Source organism: Myxocyprinus asiaticus, chromosome 28, assembly GCF_019703515.2.
Source record: "Myxocyprinus asiaticus isolate MX2 ecotype Aquarium Trade chromosome 28, UBuf_Myxa_2, whole genome shotgun sequence".
Lineage (NCBI taxonomy): Eukaryota > Metazoa > Chordata > Actinopteri > Cypriniformes > Catostomidae > Myxocyprinus > Myxocyprinus asiaticus.
In genome coordinates this window covers 45,610,063-45,620,058 of record NC_059371.1, presented here as the reverse complement: position 1 = coordinate 45,620,058, position 9,996 = coordinate 45,610,063, and the positions used below count along the sequence as shown (strand labels likewise).

General features: G+C 40.9%; 1 protein-coding gene across 2 annotated transcripts in view; it reads left to right on the top strand.

Moving 5' to 3' along the window:
• LOC127419552 (ephrin type-B receptor 4b) overlaps positions 1 to 1,581 on the top strand; it is a 38,591-nt gene extending 37,010 nt beyond the window's left edge. For both annotated transcript variants that reach the window (XM_051661050.1, XM_051661049.1), the window contains exon 17: positions 1 to 1,581. This exon is cut by the window's left edge and continues 1,559 nt beyond it. The gene's annotated coding sequence lies outside the window, so the exon portion shown is untranslated.
• The last annotated feature ends 8,415 nt before the right edge of the window (positions 1,582 to 9,996 follow it).

Genomic DNA, 9,996 nt, shown 5'->3' with positions numbered 1-9,996 from the left:
CATTGTAATACATCACATTTTAATGTAGAAACATTTACTAAATACATGTATACATAGGGCTTTCATGACTACTCGTTTATGGGTCAAGTAGTTCTAGAAAAGTTGCCTGGTTAATGTCTTATCTTATTTAAAAGCTTTCATTTCCACCTCCAGTTTTTATTTATTTTTATCCCCTTTTCTCCCCAATTCGGAATGCCCAATTCCCACTACTTAGTAGGTCCTCGTGGTGGCGCGGTTACTCACCTCAATCCGGGTGGCGGAGGACAAGTCTCAGTTGCGTCCGCTTCTGAGACCGTCAATCTGCGCATCTTATCACGTGACTCGTTGTGCATGACACCGCAGAGACTCACAGCATGTGGAGGCTCATGCTACTCTCCACGATCCACACACAACTTACCACACGCCCCATTGAGAGCGAGAACCACTAATCACGACCACGAGGAGGTTACCCCATGTGACTCTACCCTCCCTAGCAACCGGGCCAATTTGGTTGCTTAGGAGACCTGCTGGAGTCACTCAGCACGCCCTGGATTCAAGCTCATGACTCCAGGGGTGATAGTCAGCGTGAATACTCACTCATAAGATACTCAATACTGTCCTTGATATGTGTGGCTTCTATATCTCCTTGCAGTGGTGGTGGTGTAGTGGACTGAAGCACTGAACTGTTAATCAGAAGGTTGCTGGTTCGATCCCCACAGACACCACCATTGTGTTCTTGAGCGAGACACTTAACTCCAGGTTGCTCCAGGGGGATTGTCCCTGTAATAAGGGCACTGTAAGTCACTTTGGATAAAAGCATCTGCCAAATGCATAAATGTAAATGATTAGGAGAGGGTGTGCAAGCAGCGCAACTGAGGTGATGTGGGTGACAAAACATGTGCATTGACAGATTTATTTGGCTGTGTTGATACAGTTTTGTCGCTACAGTTTCTTGATTAGTTTAATTGCTCTTCGGTTGAAATGTCTGTAAATGCACTGTAAATGTCCGCAGCGCAGTTCCCTCATGCTTTAAACATGTTGTTTTCACTTTAGCGTAATTCCAAACATATTTAAACGCAAATACAGAGGACACCGTTTGTGTATTGATGAATTTTCCATATAACAAGCGCAACTGCAATCAAAATTTGTCATCGTAATGCGTGAGTTTAACCCAGAGGAGCCATGAAAATGTACTTTTACAGACGTCACCTTGAGAAACAACTGCCGTCCGAATAGAGCTTAAGATGATAATCAAAGTTCAGGCTCAGATATTTCCTTTGTCAACAGAAACTAGATTTATTCTGATTAATGTGATTAATTGTGTGAGTTTCAAGAATGATGTGTTTCAATACAAGAGTTGTTGGAATTAAAATAAGAATTAAGATGTCAGTTTACATGTGTACATCTTGATTTTTTTATTTATTATAGCACATCAGATTATTATTCTATGGCTTATTAACTTAGATCATTTTAAATCACCACTGGTTTAAACCAATCCTTACAAAGTGATAAGATTTGGGATTCTGCAGATTCAGACATTGATATAGATGGCAAACCGATGAAATCATATATGTATTTAATTAAATAATTTCACCTAAAGTCTTCTGCTCTATTTAGATTTCTGTGTGCATCCACCATATTGTAGATTCGCCATTTTCAAAGTTTTGTTAAGTCTTCAAAATGGTCAGAGCTTTGTCCATTCCTTACCAGAAGCGATATTCAAACCTTGTGGACTAGAATTCAAATGTGGTTTATCCTCGCGAATCAAATACAGACACCATATTGAGATGTGTCATGTATGGCCGGGACATGTTCTTTTTGGAAACAGCTTTCGTCAGGTATGTGTCTAATAAAGAGGAAACATCACCTGGAGTTGCAGTTTGATTTGTGTGTACTTTAGGGTGTGTTTCATTCAGGATTGATCATCTCTGTGCCCTACTGCCTTCAAAGACTTTTCCATCCACTGTGAGAGCTTTAGAGGGCTGAAAAGAGTGAGAAGGATAAAGCTGCAGGCCGAGCTACAAACCGCTAGCAAAGATATACAGAGCCCATGTGTGGAAGTGACGCCCCCTTTTAGAGGAACCCCGCCCCCTTTTAGTAACCACGCCCCTTTTGGAGATCTCCCACCTGCAGCTATACCTACTTGGAAAGAGTGGCGCATAAAGTAATTTATATTATGACCTTTCAGCATGGCCATAATGATCGTTCTCCCTTTGAAGTGCAGGGCTGATAAGAGCTGGAATGTGTTATTTTCAATGGCGTCGAGTGACAGCGGGCAGCTTATGTTCTACTTGCTCCGCCTTCGCATAATCTTGGTTTATTTAAATAAACATTTTATAAACGTAAAGACGCTGACTATCACACCTGGAGTCATGAGTTTGAATCCAGGGCATTCTGAGTGACTCCAGCCAGGTCTCCTAAGCAACCAAATTGGCCCGGTTGCTAGGGAGGGTAGAGTCACATGGGGTAACCTCCTCGTGGTCACTATAATGTGGTTCTCGCTCTCGGTGGGGTGTGTGGTGAGTTGTGCGTGGATGCTGCGGAGAATAGCGTGAAGCCTCCACACACGCTACGTCTCCATGGTAACGCGCTCAACAAGCCACGTGATAAGATGCGTGGATTGACGTCTCAGACGTGGAGGAAACTGAGATTCGTCCTCCGCCACCCAGATTGAGGCGAGTCACTACACCACCACGAGGACTTAGAGCGCATTGGGAATTGGGCATAACAAATTGGAGAGAAAAAAAAATAAACATTTTATATTAGAGTGGATTAGAAGACGGAACCCTTACACTACAGGCGAAAATGTTAATGTATTTATGGACCGACAGTAGCAGATGTAGGAGTGAAGTTATCAAATTAAAATGTGGAATAATTATTTGAGCACTTGATTTATTTATCAAAACATTCAAAGATGATTTGAAATTATCTGTGGAGAAGCTAATTAATATTCATTAGCTTCGCTATTTTGTGACATCACAACTCCCACCCCCTTTTTTCACAAGTGATGCCATATTTGATTCACACCAGCACATACAGGTATGCTGAATGTCATCTAGAAACTTACCTGAGGAAAATATATCTTTATTATTATTTTAAAAACAACCTCACCTGATGATCGTAGGAGTGCATTTCTTAGATGCCGATGGGGTAAGTCTGGCCTTTTATTCACTTTCACATGCTATCGATTGCTGCTTGTCATTGCACATTTACACACATAAAAAGCATATATGAGAGCTGATTATGAATCATCAGTTTTAAACTTGTGCGTGTGTACACATGGACTGTCTGTGTATTTGATGAACAGTATGTTCTTTAGGTATGCAGGTGAGTGAATGGATTTTAATATGTAAGTGTCAGACAAAGAGTCATTCATATTTATGAGTAGTGCTACCTGATTTGTTAAGGTCAGATTTAGGGGTTGGGTTATAGTTTCTCTGACCAATCAGGTATCACTTTCCTCATGAATATGAATAACACTGCCATCATTCGTTTCAGTAATTCACTTCCTGGACCTGAATATATGACGTAATAACAACAACAACCATGAAAATAATCTACTCTTGTTTTGTTAAAGAGGCACCATTAAAGACAAGGAACATCTGAACATCTGTATTTTTATTATAATGCGTTAAAGTGTGTCATTTCTGCGCCACCGAATGGAACTGCAAAAACAAACGATGTTTTCAAAACAGCTTTCTGAATATGTGTGTGTGAGAGAGAGTGTGTGTGTGTGTGTGTTTATGAAATGCAAACGTGTTAGAGGTCACGTGACGCCGTGTGAGGAGCAGATGTGTGAGCGACTAGCTCTGCGCACTTTGCTAGTTTTTTACGTAATTTCATGTTATAATCCGTTGAGATTCGATACGCCCCGTTACATATTTATTCTTTGAGGTAAACATGGTAAAGAAGTCAAAATCCTCAGACTCTGGAGACATTAAAAGACACGTGTTCAAGCTGAGGCCTCTGACGGGACTGCGAGCCGGGACTCGATTTAAACGGCACATTTGTAGATGAAATTCAGTGTCAACTGTCCGACCTCTCGGTGATGCTGACAAAGGTTGTTGCTGACTTGGAATCGGTTCGATTATCTGGAATCTTCAGAAAGGGAATTATCCGCTAATGCGCCCGCATCCAAAACAGACTTGGAACACATTTTGGAAAAACTTGAATATTTCGAAAATATGAACCGAAGGAATAACATATGAAATGTTGGAATTCCTGAGCACGGAGAGGGCAGAGATATGGTGAAATTCCTTGATGAGCTCTTCCCGAGTCTGCTCGACATAACAGGCCATAAACTGGAAATCGAGCGAGCTCACAGAGTCCCGGCTCGCAGATCTGCTGAAGGAGACAGGCCCCAATCAATTCTGGCCAAATTTCTGAGATCATCCGATAAAGATCTCGTGTTGCTCGAGACGAGGAGCAAAGGAAAGCTTTCTTGGAAGAATCACAATATTTTCTTGTTCCCAGACTTTGCGAATTCGACGAGAGAAATGCGATCAGTTCAAGGAATGTAAGAAACTCTTACATCAATGGAAGATCGCTTTTGCACTGATGTTTCCGGCCAAACTGAGAATAGATACTAAGGATGGCAGCAAAGTATTTTTATGCCCCAAAAAAGCACTGGCCTTCATACAATCTATGGGTGAGTAAACCATTGGGCATTTCTTATGTGAGTGGACTGACTCGCTGTTCAGTGTCTCGACTGTCCGAGGAAGCTGGGCGCCATTTTTGTTTCTTTTTGCATTAGCTCCACCTAGCGGCTGTAGTTTGTTTTGTGGCATGACACTCCAAGAAACCTTTGCATTGATGGAATATCGCTTTTACACTGAAGTTCCCGGCCAGATTGAGAATGGACACTATGGATGACCGCAAAATATCTACATGCTCACATAAAGGACGTCTTTTATAAAGTTGTCGGTCTGAGTAAGTCATGGTGTATTTTTTTTTTTTTTTTGCGGCCTCCGAGTGATTTTGACTCTTGATCATCCGAGGAACCGGGATGCCTATTTTGTTTCTTTATGTGCTGGCTCTGCCTAGCGGCTAGAGTTTGTTCTGTTGAATAACACTCCTTTGGGTCAGCTGTGGATGAATCTGATCGTTCTTTGTGCTTGCACCTCCTGTTGGCGGGAGTTTGTTTTGTGGAGTATTTTTAAGGGACGTTGGAATGATTACGTCATCTACTGCACTCATAACAGCCGGCTCACTGAACACTTGAAACACTTGTCTGTCTGTTCGAGGAAACTGAACAGCTTTATATCAGCTGGAGTTTGTTTTGTGGAGGAACACATCTTCAAGACAGTTTTGTGAATGAATCTACATGTTCTTTGTGTTTATTCTGCCTATTGGCTGGAGTTTTTTTACAAAGTATTTTCTGTTATGTAATTTTGCAGAAGCACCGAACTTGAGCAATCGGATGGCAGAGTTGTCGCGGGGGTTCTCGCATGTGTACATGGACCTTCTGAGTTTAGAGGGATTGTCACCGGTTGGCGCTGTCGTGCGCGGGGTTAATGTGCACGTTTTTCTTTTTTCTGTATATTTTGTTCGGGGGGAAGTTCGGGGTTTGATTGTTGTATTAATGGGGAATGTGGTCTGTATAATTTTGTTTTTGACACACAATTTCTTTTTTCTGTTATATCAAAATGTCAAATGTTAATATAAGTGTACTATCTCTCTCCACATGGAATGCGAATGGGTTGGGGCACCCCATAAAAAGAAGGAAGGTTATTTATTTTCTTAAGAATAAGAAATATGATATAGTGTTTCTTCAAGAAACACATCTTTCCCAGCAGGAAGCTGAAAAATTTGGCAAGATATGGGGTGGACATGTTTTCTTTAGTGCTGGCTCAAGTAAGAGCAGGGGAGTCATTATATTGATAAATAAACATCTACAATTCAAATGTCTCAAACAGATTAAAGATAAATTGGGAAGAGTCATTATTGTTTTAGCTGAAATTCGGGGGCAAAGGTTGATTTTGGCTAATATTTACACACCTAACGCTGATGATCAGGGCTTTTTTATAGATCTTGAAGGGATGCTGCAAGCCGCTGGCACCCCTCATGATATAATATTGGGAGGAGACTTTAATCTTTTGATGGACTCAGTCCTTGATCATAGTGAAGCAAAAGTGTGTAAGCCCCCTAGAGCAACACTGATGCTTCACAGGATGTGTAAAAATCTTGGTCTTAAAGATATTTGGAGACTTTTGAACCCATCTGGTAGGGACTATACATTTTTTTCATCAGTCCATAAGATTTATTCTAGAATAAATATTTTCTTTTTTATATATATATATATATATCTAAGTGCCTCATTTCATCTGTTGTTGATTGCTCAATTGGAAATATTTTAGTCTCAGATCACGCCCTGGTGAGTTTAGAGGTGTTGCCACATACGGAGAAAAGGAAATCATATAGTTGGCATTTCAATGTATCCTTTTGCAAAATCCTGATTTCCAACAAATGTTAAAGACTGAAATCAGTGTTTATATGGAGACCAACTGGTCCTCAGTATCCTCTGTGGACAACATAGTGAAGTCCTTCATTTGGAATGGCAAGCATCCCAGGTTAAATTTCAATAAGTTACATAGGCCGATTGACAATGGTGGGTTAGGCCTACGCAAGATTTTGTTTTATTATTATGCGTTCGGTCTTAGATATTTGGCTCATTGGTTGCTTCCACCTGAGAGAGCCCCTCCCTGGTTTTGTATTGAACAGGAAGTTCTTGCCCCTATCTCGCCACTGCAAAGCCTTTCGATTAAACTAATCGGAGAAGTTAAGTTATCACCCCGTTATCTTGCATTTGCACTCGATATGGACAAAGGTGTCCAGAGTGTTTAATTTGGACATTTATTTAAATGTTACCTCGAGCATATGGCTGAACCCCAAATTATGCATCAACAAGTCCCCTTATTGCTGGTCAGAATGGATTGTGAGGGGGGTTACTACACTCTGTGACCTATATGAGAGTGGAGTGTTGAGATCCTTTAAAAATTTGGTTAAACTTTTTGGGATTCCCAGATCTCAGTTCTATAAGTATTTACAGCAGCACCACCTGCTCTGTACTGTTTTTGGGAGTGGTTAACACCCCCCTAAAGCAGCAGATACTCTGGGAGAGGTGATTACTGCTTTTGGAAAAGGTCATGAGGCATCAGTGTATTACTCCCTGTTAATTCAGAGTCTGGGGGACAGAGCTTTAAATTCTATCAAGAGATTATGGGAGGAAGATTTAAATTTGTTATTGGAGGAGGGAGTGTGGGCTAGGATTCTAAAAAACATCAAGTCTGCATCTAGAGATGCAAGGGTTCGCCTTATTCAATTTAAGATTTTACATAGATTTTATTGGAATCTCTAGATTGTATAGGCTTGGTCTTAAGGACACACCCATCTGCTGGCGATGCCATTCTGAAGATGGAGACACCATCCATGTTTTTTGGGGGTGTCGTAAGATCCAAGAATTTTGGCTGAAGGTGCAAAGTTTTGTGTGTGATGTGTTGGGCACTCAGCCCCAGACTCTGTATTTTGGGAGATAGGGAGGTCATGGATTTGGAGGATAAGTACATGAAGGACTGGGTTTTGACCAGTGTGATGATTGGTAGGCAGGTTATTTTGAGGAGTTGGAAATCAGATGGAGCACCCTCGTTCCCGGAGTGGTGCGCGGAGATGGGGAGGATGGTTGCCTTCGAGGAGGGGTCGAGCATAAGGATGGGGGTTAGGGATTCTTACAATAAGAAATGGGGCAATTACTTAGCATTTTTGGGGGAATCTCGAGGAGGGGCGGTGGAGGGAGTAATTTAGAGTATTTTATTTATTTTTTTATTTTTTTATTATACTTGATTATTGTATTTTCTTTTTTTGTTGTTTTAGTTTAGTTTTTTTGTTTTTGTGTTTTTTTTTTTTCTTGTGTGTGTGTGTCTATATTCTATTGACCACAGGAGTGTTCGTGGGGGGTTCAGGGTGGGGTGGGAGTTTGGTAGGGGGAGGGGATATGGTGGGGGTTTAATGTTTAAAGTGATTGATTCATTATATATATGTTTGTGTTTTTTTGTGTGTGTGTTAATTTATGAATCAATAAAATGTTAATAACAAAAGAAATGCAAACGTGTGTGTTTGTGTGTTTATGAAATTCAAATGTGTGTGTGTGTGTGTGTTTTTATGAAATGCAAATGTGTGTGTGTGTGTGTGTTTATGAAATGCAAACGTGTGTGTGTGTGTGATACTGACAGCTCGAGAAACTCTAAAGTCAGGAAACATTTGGTTTTCATTCATCCAGTAACAGTCAGACTCTCTCTTTCTGTGTGTTTGACGAGCAGATCACACACAACACATTAGATAAGTTGTATAAATATCTACATAAAGAATTAATGTCGACAACATGCTATTTATTCCACATACAAACTGAACACGTACAACACACAACTAGTGTGTGTGTGTGTGTGTGTGTGTGTGTGTGTGTGTGTATGTGTGTGTAAATACAAATGGATGAGTGAATGGAAATATCAGACAAAGAGAGAGATAGACAGGCAGACAGACAGTTGGAGGTTTTCGGTGGTAATTGAAAACTTATGCTCAAACCACAGAGTCGTGTTTGACATGCAGTAGAGACTGTTTGAATCATGACTGTGTGTGTGTTAAAGTCGGATTCCATTCTCCTCACTCTCCACTTGACATTTGACCCCATCTCCCTCTGAACCCCATCAGTCAGCCTCCATTTCACACCCCACTGTGTGTGTGTGTGTGTGTGTGTGTGTGTGAGTGTGTGTGTGTTTCTAAATCGATCACAGACTTGAACTTTAATAGATGTGACAGTCATGCAACACACACACACATCCTTTTGCAGTCACATGGTTTCCATCAACAATTTCCATTTCCTCTTCATTAGAACAGTGACATATACAAATACACATACACATACACACAACACGCACACACAGAGCGGTTGTTTAAAGGTGCAATATGTAACATTTTTCATTTTTTTTTTTTTTGCCAATGTGTGAACGGCTTGATACGCAACTTAAAAATGAGCCCTTCCCGGACTTCCTAGGTTGCCTATTGAAGCCTGTAGACTGATTTTCATGCAAAGGGAGCGGGTCACTTTTGCCGGGAAAATCCAAAGGATGTGACGTTTATGCGCGCTCCTGAGAGCCTTCTACTGAATCCCGTCTGGCTAAGCGGGAACGTGATCGTGGTCGAGTGAAAACTAGAGTGAACATCGGCAGGGCATTTGATTCCTGGAGGATTCGGTTTTGGGGATCAAAACTGACCCTGAATTGGCGTTCTTCTTATTGGACAGGTAAGCTTACATAAGTGCAAAGCATGTGAAATATAGTGCCATAAGGATTGATCTGTGTCATTTTAGATAACTTGATCTTGCCTGCTAACGCTGACGAATTGCAAGCTACCTTGCTTCATAACTTTCAAATAATTTCAACGATCTTCTCTTTATCCTAAAAGTCAGGTATACAGGATAAATTTAAGCAAATACGCTGGTTTCTTGATCATAGTACAACATACGACATACAAAACATACAATAGTGCAACAGTAAACTGTCTGGTATAGTTCGGTAGTATGTAGCTGTATGTGTGTATCAGTATGCTATGTTAGCTGATAAGTAGTTTTAGTTTAGTCTCAAAGTTTGTAGTAAAACAATCATAACAGTGTAATTTTACTTATGCTACCTCATCTGTCAGCATGATGCTGGTGAATCACGTTCAGACTCTTTGTACGTTACGTCATTGTTTTGGCTGATGTACTCCCTATGGAGTGTGTGCATGAGCGCGAGCAACAGGCTGCAGTTCACTTAACGGCCACAGGTGTCACTAAAAACAAGGGTTTCTGAATCTTACATACTGCACCTTTAATGAAAGCACTAATGAATCTCTGTATTACTCTTTAGAACGACACACACACACACACACACACACACCTCTGCTGGTCAGTTAATGTCAGATTCATTGGTTAACAGCTGTCAGGGTCGGGTGAGTTAACCATAGATGTCATGACCTCTGACCTCA